This window comes from Engystomops pustulosus, chromosome 3 (assembly GCF_040894005.1).
Source record: "Engystomops pustulosus chromosome 3, aEngPut4.maternal, whole genome shotgun sequence".
Lineage (NCBI taxonomy): Eukaryota > Metazoa > Chordata > Amphibia > Anura > Leptodactylidae > Engystomops > Engystomops pustulosus.
In genome coordinates, this window is record NC_092413.1 from 172,419,156 (window position 1) to 172,436,670 (window position 17,515).

Consider the following 17,515-nt stretch of genomic DNA (forward strand, 5'->3'; position numbering starts at 1 on the left):
GCAAGGGCCCCCCATGACTCCAGTAATACATCTTAGTTTTCTGGGGCTTCCTATCCCATGGGACTGGAAGCCAATCCCTGGCCACCACAGTCTTGTGCTGTTTATTGAGATGGGGCAGCACTTCTGGTTCAACAGGGCAAAAGCAAAAAGATTATCTGTTGGAGATGTGGGAAGAGGACCCTATTGAAAGGTGAACAGTATGAGCAGTTTTTTTTCTTTCTATTTTTATACAAAACGAGGCCCTCTAGGGTTTTCCCAAATTGTATGGACAATTATAGAGAGCATACCCATGACTATGATTAGCCAGAGGTGTCACGTTGGCCAATGACAGCCATGTTTAATTGCTAGGGGCCTTAATTTGCCAGATTGGCTGTCTTGCAGCCAATCCATTAATAGGTTGCCCAACCCAGTCTGGTAAGTGCAGGGCGCACCAAAACCAAATCGGGAAGTACGGATCCACTCATCCCTAATAACTACTCCTATTCTTTGGTCCTCCATGACGTTGTTACTTATAAGGATGAACAACTGACTGATATGGGAACAGAAACTCTTCTTCTTTGAGATCAGTTTATTTGAGTTATTTATAGTGTGCATAGTAGCTGTGAAAACTGACATACAGTATTTAGCTGTGTGATTCAGGGGCCTGCTGGGACTACAAAAAAGTCATATAATGGCCAAATGTTATGCTACTGACACAATCTATCCTTAAAGAGGACCTGTCACCCATAAAAAAGCACTAGGAGCTGCTTACTAAAGTAAGCAGCTTCTAGCGCTATCTCCGATGCAGCAGTGTTACAGTGCTAGCGTATCAGAAACCTCCGATTACGCTAGCAAACACTGCTGTGGAGTACAATAGAAACACTGGAACGCTCACAAAGAGTATTCATAAGGGGGGGCAATCCGAGGCACTGTGTCTTCCTTGGACCACTCCGCCCACTCCATAGGGCAGCGGTGAGTGACACATGAAGCTCTGCAGTCACTGCCGGCCTATGGAGTGGGCGGGGTGGTCATTAATATGCCAGACTGCGCTCAAAGTGTTTCTATTGTACTCCGCAGCAGTGTTTGCTAGCATTATCAGAGGGTTCCCATAACACTAGCAGGGTAACACTGCTGCATCGGAGATAGCGCTAGGAGCTGCTTACTTTAGTCAGACAGGTCCTCTTTAAAGGACACCTGTCATCAGGTCTGTGTCACTAGTCCTGTCACCACTACCTGTTGGAGCAGCTCACAAGGATCCCATCCCAGCCTTTATCTAGTTATTTCATACATTAATCATTGTAAAATCATCTATTCTTTATCATGTAAATGAGGCTGGTCACATGGTCAGAGGCAGTGATGTCACCCCTGTTTCCCCTCTCCTCTTCTCCCCCTGTTCATGTCGGTGTGTAATGTATAGTAAAGCATGGCTAGTGTGTGCTGCATCTGCTGACATGCTGCATCCTCCTAATATACATGTGAGAGACACAGACATCAGCTACACATGAATCTGACATGTTCTGCTGTAACATGGCTGCCTGGAGCTGCTGTATCTCTCTTAAACACACACACATGCACACACAGGCTGCAGGGGGCGCCAGCACCAGGAAGCACATCATTATACAGCCTCACATCATTATACAGGCTGTCAGTCATGCACTGGGGGTGTGGCTGTGCCTCCCACTCATGAATAGAGTGGACAGCTTGAATATGCTAATGCTTCATTGGACATTTCACAGGTCATTTGCATACAGCTTTAGGACCTCATTGCTTAGGTTTACAGGCATGTAGAGGGACAATGAAGGGATAGAGGCAATGCTCTCTAATGGCAGTTTATGAAAATATATTTAGTTTAGGGGGTTATTTTGCATGACGGGTTCTCTTTAAAGAGAACTTGTCTGTAGGACATTCATTTTCCCCAAATGACAGGTTCCCATAATTTTTTTTAATACTTATAATAATAATAATTGTTTATTTATATAGCACACAAAGATTATGCAGCGCTACACAGAACTTGCCAAATTGGTCACTATCCTAATACTTATTTAAATGCTTGTTTTTTAAAATTAACATTACTGGTTACACTTATTTTTAAGAGTATACTAAAGTACAGCAAACAGCATTGAGTCATGGGGCATCAATGTCCATATGTCATCATCATTATCTCCTCACAGCTCTCCTAGCACTAGTAGCTTTCCCTCCTTCTCCTTCCGTCATGCAGACATGAGCTGACCCCATGTTGCAAGCAAATCTCTGTCAACTCACATCAGCAGGGGGAGGAGTGAGAGCTGTGAGGAGATAATGATGATGACACAGGGATTTGTAGTCTTGCAACAACCCCCCTTCCCCCCAGACTTAATCCAGTTTGCTGTCACGGAGCCAGGTATACTTGTATTCACTGTTAAAGGATAAAAATGTTAATTATAAGAGCAGATTGGGAATTAGTATGAAAAATGCTATGGAACATATCATTAGGTAAAAATATGAAATTCTCATGACAGGTTCTCTTTCAAAGTAGCTAAAAAAATCAGGTACAATTCTAAAGCAAAATCCATTTTAAATGCAGAGAACTTTGCAACCATGGTCTCTTTTCTCTTTTCTTTCTTTTATCATGGTTAAATTTTAGTATTTTCTACTTTGTGGATTTTATCTGCACTGATTTTGCTTATATGATGCCTGGTCATGTGGTTTGTTTCCCTCCTGCTTATCAATCAGATCTATGCAGGGTTCTTTTCTGTAATTAAAGAACTTCTTTCCATTGGAAAATCAATCCTTTACACGAGAGTCGACAATCAATTGCATTTTCCATTAGAAGAAAAAATACATACCATCTGCTACAATGTGATCAATTTGCAACACTGAGCTACTGTAACTCATCAATCTAATGTTACTCATCAAAATAAAATACAAAAAACAAGGGGCTTCTGGTGATACTTTTCTTTAAGTCAACCAAGCATTTTATTTCATTCATTCATATATCTTTGGCTTACAAATCTGGCTCCATTGTGCCACATCTATCACTACTATTGTTAACCGATTGACAGAAAACCTGGAACAGCACTCCAGTACTAGATGCACTGAAAGGGTTCTACCCCTGATAGACCGTTAGGAAATCTAGGCACACTTGAAATGATTTATACAAAAATGTTATTGCTTATGCTGCAAAATAAAATTTCTGTGCAACATTTCGGCAATCTCTCGCCTTTGTCAAGCACAAACACCGCTATGCAAGGAGGAAAGGAGATAGTGGATATCAGAGTACCATATTTTTCGGACTATAAGGTGCACTGGACTATAAGGCGCACCTTTGATTTCTGAGAAAATCAAAGGATTTTTTGTGCGCCTTAAAGTCCGAAAAATACAGTAATTGGATTCAGTGCTCGGTGATGTGCACATCTGTGTTAGTTGAATCACGCTCAACTCACGTGCGAGTCTGTGACGAACATTGCAGGTTTCGGTACCTGAACTCAGACTTCAGCAGGCTCCCCGCTGCCCAGAACACCGGGCATTGACCCTAGATATGCCATTCAATGGCACTTAAATGCATGCACACTACCACACAGCGGTATTTAAAAGCCGGGGGCTTGCAGGTAAACGTGCATTTTGATTAAAATGGTGTGTGGATGAATTTGCAACCACCTAAAATGTCACCTTCAACAGTTTTTCATTCAACAAAACATGTAATTTTACAGGACCACCAACAATGCAGGGGCAATAAGGTTCGCTATATATTGGACAGAGAGATTCTTGTACTTGCATATTTTCAACTGCAGAAAACACTTTAACCTAAATATAAGAATGTAAACTCGTGATAATTTAATGTGTACTTGGAAGTCAGTGGCTACCAAACCTGATCCGGTACTTTGGATGCCTTTTGATGATGGGTGGCTTTAATTATTTATGTATGATATGCAAAATAACAACAAAAAGAAACATCAATTTAAAGAGGCTGCCCACCTATAACAACCTTTATATGGCTCAGGGAAAGGGAATGGGGTTGTCAGAATAAACATATACAGCTGATACTCACCTTATTCAGCGAGTGCACTGCCCGCCATTGAGAAGGCTCACAGATTTTGATGTGACATCACAGCTGTATAATAAGGGAGGAAGTGCTGGATATTGGATAAGCACTGCTTCCTCCCGCTTAATTATACTGTAGCCTCTCGTCCATCTTTCTATACAGAATTTCCCTATACTGCCTCCCCTCTATGCAGAGCAAAGCCTTTACAGTGCTCCCAACCTCTATACAAATCTCCTCTATATAGTGCTGTATAGAGTGCTGTTTTTAGGTGTGGCTGGAGGGACTGCTGTATGAAAGAATGTGTTGTATAGAAGGGAGAGTAGGGGCACTGTATAGGAGAAGGGACTGCTGTAGTTGGGGGTACCCTATATACATTTATGAGGGGGAACTGTATATTGTGTTGCAGTATAGCAGGAAGGAGCTGTATATAAAGGAATAAGAATTGCAAAAATGAAGAAAATAAGGGTACTCCCACTGTCCTAGATACGAATCCAATGCAAACTCAGACAGGAACTATGCAACAATAGTTGCTACAACATGTGATGTCCAAATGAGGTGATGGGGGTGATGTAAATCCAGTCATGTAGTGCAATATAGTGTCACACTAGTGGCATGTAACATAAAGAAGAGAAAAAACAGATGGGACTCGCCGATCTTCCAAATAGAAAATTTTCTTCTTTTATTGTGTGAATAGATATACATATTCACATATAGGAACAGGGTACAAGTGGGAGGGAGGATGTGCAGGTATCCCCAAATTTAAATGCCTCTGATGCGCTCTGCACTGCCCTGGCAGAGTGCATGTCTAAAGCCGGTTAGGCTGAAACGCGGAGATACATGTGACAGAGGGATCTATGTTGTATGCCTTAAGATGTCTTTTATTCAAGTTTAAATAAAGAAAATATTGGGACACATTTACTTACCCGGTCCTGTTGCAATCCCCGAGGTGCATTGTCCGACAAGGAAGAAGTCCGGCGCAAATCACTAAGATCAGGCGCCGATATCCTGCATGTGTCCCTTCCTCACTCAGGTCCGCCGGAGTTCACCCTCTTCTTCCCGGTGTACGTAAGTGCATGGCTTGCGACACAATTTGAATTTTAAAACCTGCACTTCGTCTGATTTGCATGAAAGTTGGCGCGATTGCGCCAAAATCAGATCACATGCACCAAAAACCCCTGTTAAATGCGGCGCAAATCAGAAATAGTCTGGGAACTCGACGGAAATGCAGTGTGCGGACCCTTAGTAAATGTGCTCCAATATGTTATAACCCACTGAAGATTTTGCTGGATCGTTGCTTTTTTGCCCTGGCAGAGTGCACCAACTGTTAAACAATGTTAAATCCGGCGCACGGTCCGACTAATCACCAAAATGCCCCCCTAATTTGTTTCGCAATGTGGTGCAGCCAGTTCTTAAATACCTGTGCAAGCATTTTGCATCTAAAAGAATGTGCAAAGTCCGACAGAAAAGCAATGCAAGTGCCTTAGTAAATGTGCCCCAATATGTTATCTCAGACATCCTCAGGGGCATAACTAGGAGAGGCCGGCCCCAAAGCAGATTTTTGAATGGGCCATCTTCCCCCTGAAAACAATATACATACATGTATATGTGTATGTACACTTTTACATACAGTATATACACTTTAAATATTATATATATATATAAGCCGTACATAGATCCAGGCAAAAAAGATCCTCCAAATAATAAACGATGAAAAGGCTACACACAAAAAAAATTAAGTTGAAAAACAGTGTTTTTTAAAATCCTTAATAGGCGACATTTTGGCTCTTACAAACACGAGCCTGTGTGCTGCCTTTTCATCGTTTTAAATATATATATATATATATATATATATATATATATATATATATATATATATATATATATATATATAAATATATATACACTCACCGGCCACTTTATTAGGTACACCTGTCCAACTGCTCGTTAACACTTAATTTCTAATCAACCAATCACATGGCGGCAACTCAGTGCATTTAGGCATGTAGACATGGTCAAGACAATCTCCTGCAGTTCAAACCGAGCATCAGTATGGGGAAGAAAGGTGATTTGAGTGCCTTTGAACGTGGCATGGTTGTTGGTGCCAGAAGGGCTGGTCTGAGTATTTCAGAAACTGCTGATCTACTGGGATTTTCACGCACAACCATCTCTAGGGTTTACAGAGAATGGTCCGAAAAAGAAAAAACATCCAGTGAGCGGCAGTTCTGTGGGCGGAAATGCCTTGTTGATGCCAGAGGTCAGAGGAGAATGGGCAGACTCGTTCGAGCTGATAGAAAGGCAACAGTGACTCAAATCGCCACCCGTTACAACCAAGGTAGGCAGAAGAGCATCTCTGAATGCACAGTCGAACTTTGAGGCAGATGGGCTACAGCAGCAGAAGACCACACCGGGTGCCACTCCTTTCAGCTAAGAACAGGAAACTGAGGCTACAATTTGCACAAGCTCATCAAAATTGGACAGTAGAAGATTGGAAAAACGTTGCCTGGTCTGATGAGTCTCGATTTCTGCTGCAACATTCGGATGGTAGGGTCAGAATTTGGCGTCAACAACATGAAAGCATGGATCCATCCTGCCTTGTATCAACGGTTCAGGCTGGTGGTGGTGGTGTCATGGTGTGGGCAATATTTTCTTGGCACTCTTTGGGCCCCTTGGTACCAATTGAGCATCGTTGCAACGCCACAGTCTACCTGAGTATTGTTGCTGACCATGTCCATCCCTTTATGACCACAATGTACCCAACATCTGATGGCTACTTTCAGCAGGATAATGCGCCATGTCATAAAGCTGGAATCATCTCAGACTGGTTTCTTGAACATGACAATGAGTTCACTGTACTCAAATGGCCTCCACAGTCACCAGATCTCAATCCAATAGAGCATCTTTGGGATGTGGTGGAACCAGAGATTCGCATCATGGATGTGCAGCCGACAAATCTGCGGCAACTGTGTGATGCCATCATGTCAATATGGACCAAAATCTCTGAGGAATGCTTCCAACACCTTGTTGAATCTATGTCACGAAGAATTGAGGCAGTTCTGAAGGCAAAAGGGGGTCCAACTGTTACTAGCATGGTGTACCTAATAAAGTGGCCGGTGAGTGTATATATATATATATATATATATATATATATATATATATATATATATATATATATATATACACACACACACACACACACATCATATTATTACACTTGCAGTATATACATACTATATATACACACATACAGTACCATATACAGAAATACAGCATATGAACCCACATACAATATATACACCCCACCCACCATATACAGCATAGACATACTTTCATCTTATACACTCTGTATATGCACACATACAGAATATGGACACATCCATACAGTACCATATACACACATAAAGCATATACACATCATATAAAAAAGACATACACATATTCACACACATATGGGGCATAAACTCATCAGATATACACACAAGCAGGACTGTCAAGGGATAGCGTCTGAAGAACTGTTGAGATGTTGGTTGCGAGTTAGACCTGGCGGGTTGCTAGGACTTTTAACGTTATGTTTTGGAGTACGTGTGTGGGGATGCAATGCTGAATGAGACACTCCTATAGGGTATTTTGTTTAGTGAGTGGGCGGAGGGCTGGACCTGCAGCTCAGTTTTGGTCCAGCAGCAGTTAAACTTCTGTGATGGACAGACCTCTGCTCCAGTCATCTGGAGTTGAGGCTCTCTGGTCACCTATATAGATCTTGTTCACGCGCGACCCGGACAAGATCGGGTTGCCAAACACACAATCCGGCAAATTAACGCCCCTAGTAAATAAACATGGTTATGATTGGCCAAGCATGTTCCCTCACACTTCTCACACGCCAATCACACTCATGGCTACAAGCTAGTGGTGTAAATTCATCCAGTTTGGTAGCCAATCCGGCAATATGTCCTGATTGAGGGGGGCACACCCGAAGGGGAAGATCAGATCCTCTCATAGCTGATGCTATCTTTGTTTTTCAAATTAGAAAAACAAACATACAATAATTTTCCAACATATTTTCCAGAACATAAATTAACCAAAGTTTGGTACCCTAGTGTCTACTTTTGGCTTCCACCTGGATCCTGTAACTTTTAACAAAAGGGGATCCTCCAGTTTCTATTATTTTTACATTGTGTTCAATTTGTATTCCATTAGAAACAACTGCAATATACTTTGGCACTAAATAAACAAAAGCTTCTTCTAGAAACAATAGTTTAATAGATGAGACTGAAGCAAATGAGAGACTGTGCCAAGTTCTAGATAAACCGTCTCCATTCTACAAATGTCTGATTCTTCTTTTCTACTTTGCTGTATTGATGTGTTATGTGTACACATATGATGTGTGTTCTGAAAACAATGCACTAGTTCTTTGAATTTAGTTTTGTACCACGGGAAAGTAATTCGTAGAATGGTGTCTCTGCATTCCAGGTAACAGTATATTAAAGTGGATCTGCCAAAAGCAAACAACACTTCTCAGCATTAAAAAAAAATAAGTAACCACTTGTGTTACAATATACCTAGTAGAAAGATGAATGTATTGTTTTTTTGCATTCATCCCATGCTTTGAGCTGCTTCTTACCCCTACCGAACCTATGGCAGAGGTGCCGGAGGTGGCACTCAGAACCCTCTCTATGGGCACCCATATCTACACCCCAGCGCAGAATTTGCCAAACAGGGCTCAAGGCCTCTTGCAGACCCTGGAAGGAAGCTACCATGATAAAACAAACGTATCCTTCTTTCTACTGTATTGGTGTCCTCAGGTACCTATACGATTTAAACCTGTGACATAGCAGGGAGTACTAAGTTACTGCCTAAATTATTGCTTTGGCACTTTGCAAAAAAATATGTGGGTTTTGATTGTAGTTTGGACACTCCGTTTCTTAAAGGTTTGTCATCACTGCCCTACACTGTGCTATGTGATGTCTGTTAGCTGCTATAGTCTAACACATAGGCTACCACTACAGAAGATCTTTCCTACACTGTACTGTGTTGTCAGCTTTTGATATGTTTACCCATAATGTGTTCTTCACTTATTTTGCTGCTATAAATGATCTTCCATATACATTGAATTGTCCGTGTGCTTTTGTAAAGTATATTACCCCTCCATTGTGTTGTTATCTGGCCAACCAGTGATCTCACAAATAATTAATATAAGGGGCAATCACATGAGAGGAGCTATAGTCTAACCTGGCAGGGAACTTTGATGAAATATTCTGCGTAGAAAGAAAGTAAGAAGTTTCTATCCATGGTAAAATATACAAGCTACAGAAGAGATTAGTAAAGTAAAAGAAAAGTAGTACATTGGCCACAGAAACCCTTAGGCTGTGTCCACACGTGGCATTTACATTCAATTTTGAAACGCAATATAAAAGCTCTAAGGAGAGGAGATTCACCTAATTACATTGCTGTTAACATTTACATTTACAAAATGTAATCTTAACCCCTTAAGGACGCAGCCAGTATAAAGATTAAGGCTCAGCCCCATTTTTTGTAGTTTGACGTGTCACTTTTGAACACTTTAACTTACCAAAGTGATTTTGAGACAGTTTTTTATCATCGGTTGAACTAAATATTGGGGCACATTTACTAAGGGTCCATGGACCGCATTTCCGTCGGGTTTCCCGACTATTTCCATTTTGAGTTGCATTTAACAGGGGTTTTTGGCGCACTTGATTGGATTTTGGAGCAATCGCGACAACTTTCATGCAACACAAATCGGGGGGCATGGCTGTTGAACAACCCGACTAATTCGAACTAAGCGCGGGATTTAATATTCAAATTGTGTTGCAAGACATGCATTCACATACACCGGGAAGATGAACTCTGGTGGACCTGAGCAGGGAAGCGACACATGCAGGATATCGGCGCCTGATCTTAGTGATTTGCGCCGGACTTCATCCTCGTCGGACAACGCACCTCGGGGATCGTGACAGGACCGGGTAAGTAAATGTGCCCCAGTGAGATTATTTATTTAAAAAAATTCTAAAATGTCTGGATATTTTATTTTGATGTCACGCAGCTACAAATCGAACATTGGTTTTCTGTATTTTCAAGGAGATTTAAAAACTGACTTTTTTGGGCAACATTATTGTTTGTAATGAGATTTGAAATACATACAGGCGGTCCCCTACTTAAGGATACCCAGCTTACAGACGACCCATAGTTAAAGACGGATCCCTCTGCCCACTGTGACCTCTGGTGAAGCTCTCTGAATGCTTTACTATAGTCCTAGACTGCAATAATCAGCTGTAAGGAGCCTGTAATGAAGCTTTATTGGTAATCCTTGGTCCCACTACAGCAAACAAATTTTGAAACTCCAATTGTCTCTGTGGCAAAATTTTTTTTTATCTGGATCTACCATTATAAAATATACAGTTCCGCCTTACATACAAATTCAACTTAAGAACAAACCTACGGACCCTATCTTGTATGTAACCCGGGGACTGCCTGTAAAATTAAAAACCCCCTAAAGATCACTCCATTTTCAAATCTGCACCCCTCAAACTAGTAGAAACAGCTTTCAGGAAGCTTGTTAACCCTTTTAGATCTTCATAGCAATTAAAACAAAATAGACGTGAAATTTAGAATGGTCCAGTTTTGTTAGTAATGCGTCCATTCATCCCTAAAAGTACAAAAAAGATAAAAAGAGAAAATCCATCTTAAAATTTGTTAGGCAATACTACATATCTCAGCTTATTTCTTGCCTGTGCTTTTTATTGATATTCTATTGCTTATCCTGGTTATCTGATCTTGGCTATTGTATGCTCAACTATCCCTTCTGGACTCCAATTCTGTACTATACTTGCTATCTCATTGTGACCTTGATTCCTGTGTTTTTCGCTGTTGGTCTTTTTTTAATTTCTGCACTGTGGCTTAAGTTGGGCTTGTCATTGAGGTTGTCCTGCATCACATAGAACAGTGGTGGCAAACCTATGGCACGGGTGCCAGAGGTGGCAATCGGAGCCCTTTCTATGGGTACTCAGGCCATCAGCCTAGGACAGAATTCACCAATCACTGAATCTTTCTGCAGTCAAAGGCAAATTGGGAGCTACTGCTTTCAGTGCTATTTGACACTTTGTTGGCTGTTTGGAGCTGAGGGAAAAGTGAGAAGGTTTTGACAAAACTGCATTATCTTTGGAGGTCCTCCTGCTGGACCAACCATTCTTCCTCTACAGAGAGACCCTGGAGAGAAGCTACAATGATAATCTGAATTTGCCCTTCTTTTAGCTGGTGGCCTCAGACCGCCAATACAGTTGAAAGATGTGAAAGAACAGGTAGCAGTAAGTTACTGCTTAAAATTTCATGTTGGCACTTCATGGTGAATAAGTGGATTTCGATTGTAGTTTGGGCACTCAGTCTCTAAAAGGTTCGCCATCACTGACCTAGGACAATGGAGGCAAGTAGGTAGGTGACAGTTTTGGGAGGCTCAGTTTAGGGCTTTCTGTCCTCCAATGTACCCCTTCTTACAAATACCCTGCAATACTGATGCACTGATTCTGTGTCTTGATTGACTGAGCTACTTTTGCCCTCAATGCTCTGGCCTCACTGACCTTAGCTAATGTCACCAACAAACAGGGCCGGTTCTAGACAAAGTGGGGCCCTGGGCAAAAGTAAAAGTGGGGCCCCAAAATAAAGCTATTTTATGACCAATCACAGTCAGCAAGAGGCTCCCTTTAGTATGGTAAAACAAACTGTAATATGGGAGAATTTTATAGGAGATAGATAGATGATAGGGAGATTGATGGGCAGCACGGTGGCTCAGTGGTTAGCACTACAACCTGGCAGCGGTGGTCAACATCTACAAAGAGTTTGCATGTTCTCTCGGTGGGACAGGGACTGATTTGACAAACTCTGTGCAGTGCTGCATAATCTGTGTGCGCTTTATAAATAAAGAATTATTAATTATAATTATTATGATAGAAGATAAATATGAAAGATGAAGAGTTTTGATTCAAACTGAAACATTTTATAAAAAATACCTAAAATTTGACTTTGATGGTAATATCTGCTTTTCAGCTAGAAATTTTAAGACAGTCCCAACCTGGAAAATATAGCAATAAAACAGATTAAAAAGTAAAGGCGCCATAAAACCTATAGAATTTTGAAAGCAGACAACCAGACGATGCATTTGGCAATTAACATTTAAAATTTCCTCTAAAATATTTACAAATCCAGAATACTTATATAACGAAAATATATTTTCCAAAAACAGTAAGATGCAAGGAGAGGATACAGACCCCACATGTGTATATTCACCAAAATATGCAGCAAAGCGAACGTTAGATCCACAGGAGACACCAAACACAGATCTATCATTGTATCTCCCTTACACAATGGTCATCCAAATAAATAACTATATATCCATAACCCAAGCTAATGAGATAATAAAAGTCACGTTTAGATGTCGTCATTGTATTAGCAGCACAATAACAGATCCCTCCGCGCTTCATAAGAATGAGAACCTCATAACATAGTTGTAAATAATGGAGGATGGTGTTAAATAAAAAGTTAATTACAGAACATTTGTGTGTTTTGGTGTAACACATATCTTTATGGACATGTTTTGGGTCGCGGTGTTAATATATAATAGCGACATTAGGCGAAGAGGATCAAATGTGCTTCATATAAGTCAATTTTTGCAAAATAAAAAACTAGAGAATGTGTGTTCTTAGATAGTTCTGCATATAGAAGGCTTAAAAACATGAATATTAGTTGATATTATACATTCTCAAAATGTAGTAACATATAAAGTGAATATTTCCATTATTTGTGAGGTGCAGCAGCTCTTGTGTGCAGCAGATTCTCCCTGTAGCCTGATGGCTAAGAATCTGGAGGGGGGGGGGGTAGCACAGTTCAGGGGGCTGTATCTCTGGCTCTGTGACACATAGAACCTCAATCCTTTTTTCATATGAAAGAAGAGAGTCTCCTCTTTTATATAAATTCAAAAATAGTTTTTCTAAGTGTCAGGAAAACAGAGATATTAACTGTTAAACTGCTGTCGGGAGTGATTTTTATATATAAAAATGGCTCCTGATATTCTCATTTTAAACCTGAATATCTCTGGATCCCTGACACCTAGAAACAAAATTCAAGTCTTATTGGAAAGAAGAGATTGCCCACTTTGCCTACCCATAGCGCCGGCCCTGCCAACAAAAAGTCTCACCCACTTCAGGAAAAGCTGAGAGGATTTTATAACCTCATGTATCTATTACCCCTACATCTCAGGATAGGAAGAAGCCAGTAGCATAATATAGGTATCATTGGAATTGATGTAAGAGACTCTCTCCAGCTGTGTAAAAACATGTTTTGTGTGTCAAGAAACTTTATATTTACGATTTAAAATTGATGATTGCTGTTTTTGGTCATCTTATCTCTAAAATAATGAAATATAAGGTGTTTACAATGTAGCATATACCTCTGAAAGGTACCAATGAAATCACAAAAACACAAGCCCTCAACGCTATTGATAAAGAAATATAAAAGACGATGCTTTTCTAACAAACAAATCACACATATGACACAAACAATGTTTACTTAGTAGCAGTGTATATATTAGTAAACAATTTTAAGCCAATTATTTCAGTTAATACCATGTTTACCTATCAAAAATGCTTAAATTATTTCATGTTGAGTAAAAAATTATGAGATGCTGTAAGTTCACATTTGTGTCCGATGGAAATTCTGAATTCTGAATTTGGAAAGCCCTGACACAGATGTAAACTGGGTTTTATAATTCACACTTCTAAAACAAATACCTCTACAAGTGCAAATAATGAAGAAAATATGGTAAATTAGGAAAATAAGAACACATGGAGGCGCATTAATAATAGCTACATAGAAGAAGTAGCTGAATGTTGCCCGATAACAATGATGTTGCTTCATTCTCAGAACATATAGATAGATGTCACAATGTTTCAAGGATACACATATCACATATAATAAATACAATATTCCTTTATCTCGACTTTTACTGTAATAACGAACAGATTTTTCAAAATAATTTGCCAGCTTCCTCCTAATGAAACACATGTCCTCATTGTTCTATGATTACATCTTATTGTTGGCTCCAATTTAAGTTTTTGTTCCAAACATTTGATGCCTTTGGTGAATACGCCAAAGTCTATCACTGACCTATTACTTAAAACTTACAGCAGGGTTTAGGATGGGATAGAGTGTCAAAATTCATTCCACAAATGAAAGTTTATTTTTTCTAATAAACAACTTTGCTATGTGTTTTTAATAATATTCTAACAGCAGATGTTTTATTGTTTTCTTGTGCTTTGACTCCAGTGTTGACAATGATCAGCAGAGCTGTAAGGGCACATGATGATTGTCAAGATGGGTGGTAGTGGATCCTCTGGACCACCGGGGACGATGACGTAAGCCAAAACCTGTGAACGGAGTCTAAAGGGTACCCGGTTTTCAGCAGACCCCGCTGAAAAGAGGGTTGGACTTGCTGCGGCATTGTACCACCAGGTCGTTACACAGGTGCGACTTTGTCCGAGTCGGGCACGTAGCTGTAGGTCAGGGCAGGCAGCACAGGATCAGAGTCGGGGACGTAGCAATAGGTCAGGACAGGAAGCATGGGACCGGAGTCAGGAATGGAATCAAGGTCATAAACGGGAAAACAGGAGAAGCACATAGGGCATGGAACAAAGTTTTCTCTTAGGCACAAAGATCCAGCAGGGTGTACAGGGAGAGGCAGGTTTATATACATAATTATGGGAAATGACGCGTGCCCTAGGAGACAGGGAAGCACGGCCGAAGGAGGAGAAAAAGGAGTGGGGACAGGAAGAATTGCGGGTGCCGCGCTAGCAAACACGGCGAGGCACGGGTGAGCCCACGAAATATATCTCGCGGGAGCACCCGTGACAATGATTCTTAAAGTGTAACTAAACATTTTAATAAACTTTTGTAAGTGAATAGTTACCATTGTAATATACTTTAGTACAGAAATAAGTTCTTGTCTCTTTTCTTTTATTCCTTATTTAAGCAATTTGTGTTAATCAACTTTCTGTCCTTTATCCACTGACAGCTGAGGACCTGATAGAGTGTCTAAAGATGTCACTCTTTACAGACAGTCCCTGGATAGTCTAATCTTGTTAGAGATCTAAATCATCAAGGGGAATATTCTCTAGGTATGGAAAGAGTTAATCATTAGCCTCCTTATCTGTCTGAAATGGATAGACCTCAAAAGGCTTTCAGAAACACGAAAAAATTTTAATATTTCACTGCAGAAATAGGCAGAAACAAGATACAGATATGCTGCTTTACTTAAAGGAAAGCTACCATTAAAGCAAAGCACACTTTCTGATACATCCAGGCAATATGACTGTGATAGTCTTCATATATTTGTCATCCATGGCCTCCTTCCTTCTAATATCAACAGTTAAAGTTGAGCTAATGAGCCTGAAGGACTCTGGGGGTTGTTTTAGAGACTTTCACTATATACAAGTAAATGGTATATACTACAAATTTGTGATCGATGTTAATATGGTACAGTATATGAGATGGCTTTTTGCTATTGGACCAGGGATAACACATCTGATTTACACTCTGCTGTATCATTGGTATTAACCAAGTAATGGACACATTGGGGCAGATTTACTTACCTGGCGCGATTCTTCAAGATCGTGTGTCCATTTTCCTGCATGTATTGCTTCCCCGCTGAGGTCCGCCGGAGTTCATCTTCTTCTTCCTGGTGTGAGTGCATTGCCTTGCAATACAATTTGAATTGTAAATCCTGTGCTTAGTCCGAATCAGTCGGGTTGTCTGTCTGCCATGCCCCCGATTTGTGTCACATGCAAGTCAGCGCCAGAATTTGATCGCATGTGCCAAAAACCCCACTTAAATGCGGCACAAATTGGAATAGTCGGGATACCCGGCGAAAATGGCGGAAACCCGGCGAAAACCCGGCGTAAATGTGCCCCATTGTTAGCCATTTACTCCTTTACATACTGGAAGAACCTGAAAGCTTCATCTCTAATCATTATTCTTAACCAGTTACAACATTTCAGACCACAAAAAAATCATATATTTTTCTAGTCTTTCACCTTGAAAGAACAACCGATAAAATGTAGTATCCTAGGTATCTTGGCAAAATGAACTCATAATAACTATGTTTTTCATAGAATAAAAGAAGAACAATATTTTACACAGACAAAACTCGCACTTATTATATAAACTTGGCAATACTAAAATGATAAAATGTTCTACAATGCCAACATTTTCTGCAGGAACAATAAAATATCTGGCAAGCAATGTGTGGCAGCGGGTCAAATCACTGGCAGGTGATTTGTTTTTATTACCACATTAAATATGCAGGTTTTTTTCAAGGAAACTTTATAGGTATAATTGTGCACATGTTGTCATTTCATGTACTCTTTGTCCTGTGTCATTATATAGTGTTACCAAGCTATACACACAACTAATACCCCTATTCAGTACACGGAAATAACACTGCTTTCAGGTGACAAAGAAAACACAGTAGATTTTCAAGCAGATTTTCCAATCCAATTCTAATCTTGAAGCTCCGCCTATGACATCTGTAACACCGGACCTTGCAGCCACAACCAAATAATAATAATAATAATTATTATTCCTTTATTTTTATAGCACACACAAATCAGTTCACCAAGATGATCATTTGCATATCATGTAAAGATAAATTAAGACTTCACTTCTCTTAAAAGGTCAAATGCTTAGCATATACCGTATATACTCAAGTATAAGCTGACCCAAGTATAAACCGAGACCCCTAATTTTACCACAAAAACCAGGGAAAACCTATTGACTCGAGTATAAGCCAAGGGTGGGAAATGCATTGGTCACAGCCTCCCCAGTATATAGCCTGCCAGACCCTGCCCCATAGTATATAGCCAGCACCTGCCCCCCAGTATATAGCCTGCCAGCCCATATCCCCCAGTATATAGCCAGCCCCCTGCCCCAGTATGTAGCAAGCCCCCTGCCCCAGTATATAGCCAGCAGCAGGGGAAGCCAGAAAGGTGAGTTTTGATATTTTTTTTACTCGAGTATAAGCCGAGTTTGGGTTTTCAGCACATTTTTAGTGCTGAAAAACTAGGCTTATACTCGAGTATATATAGTATGTTACTGGAATATGACAGAATCCCTATGACATGGTTAAAATCAGGTGTAAGACTCCAATATATTATTAAACCAATTTGATACAACACCAGAAAAATGCAGAACCCTTGAAATGATACAATTCAAATGGCAGAAACTGTAAAAAATAGATTTTTCAGGACCTTTGATGAGCATGTGTATAGGGTAAGTTTATGGTATCATGTGTCTATATACAGTATGTGTTTATCCCGTTTATGTCTATATGTGCATTGCAAAGCACTACTACATATAACTTTATATAATAGCACTGCATTGTACTGTTACTTCTACAGGCAGTCCCCGGGTTACGTACAAGATGGGGTCCGGAGGTTTGTTCTTAAGTTGAATTTGTATGTA

General features: G+C 40.2%; 1 protein-coding gene across 5 annotated transcripts in view; it reads right to left on the minus strand.

Moving 5' to 3' along the window:
- Nucleotides 1–17,515, minus strand: part of MED12L (mediator complex subunit 12L) — a 300,992-nt gene that overhangs the window by 112,085 nt on the left and 171,392 nt on the right. The window lies entirely within an intron of this gene.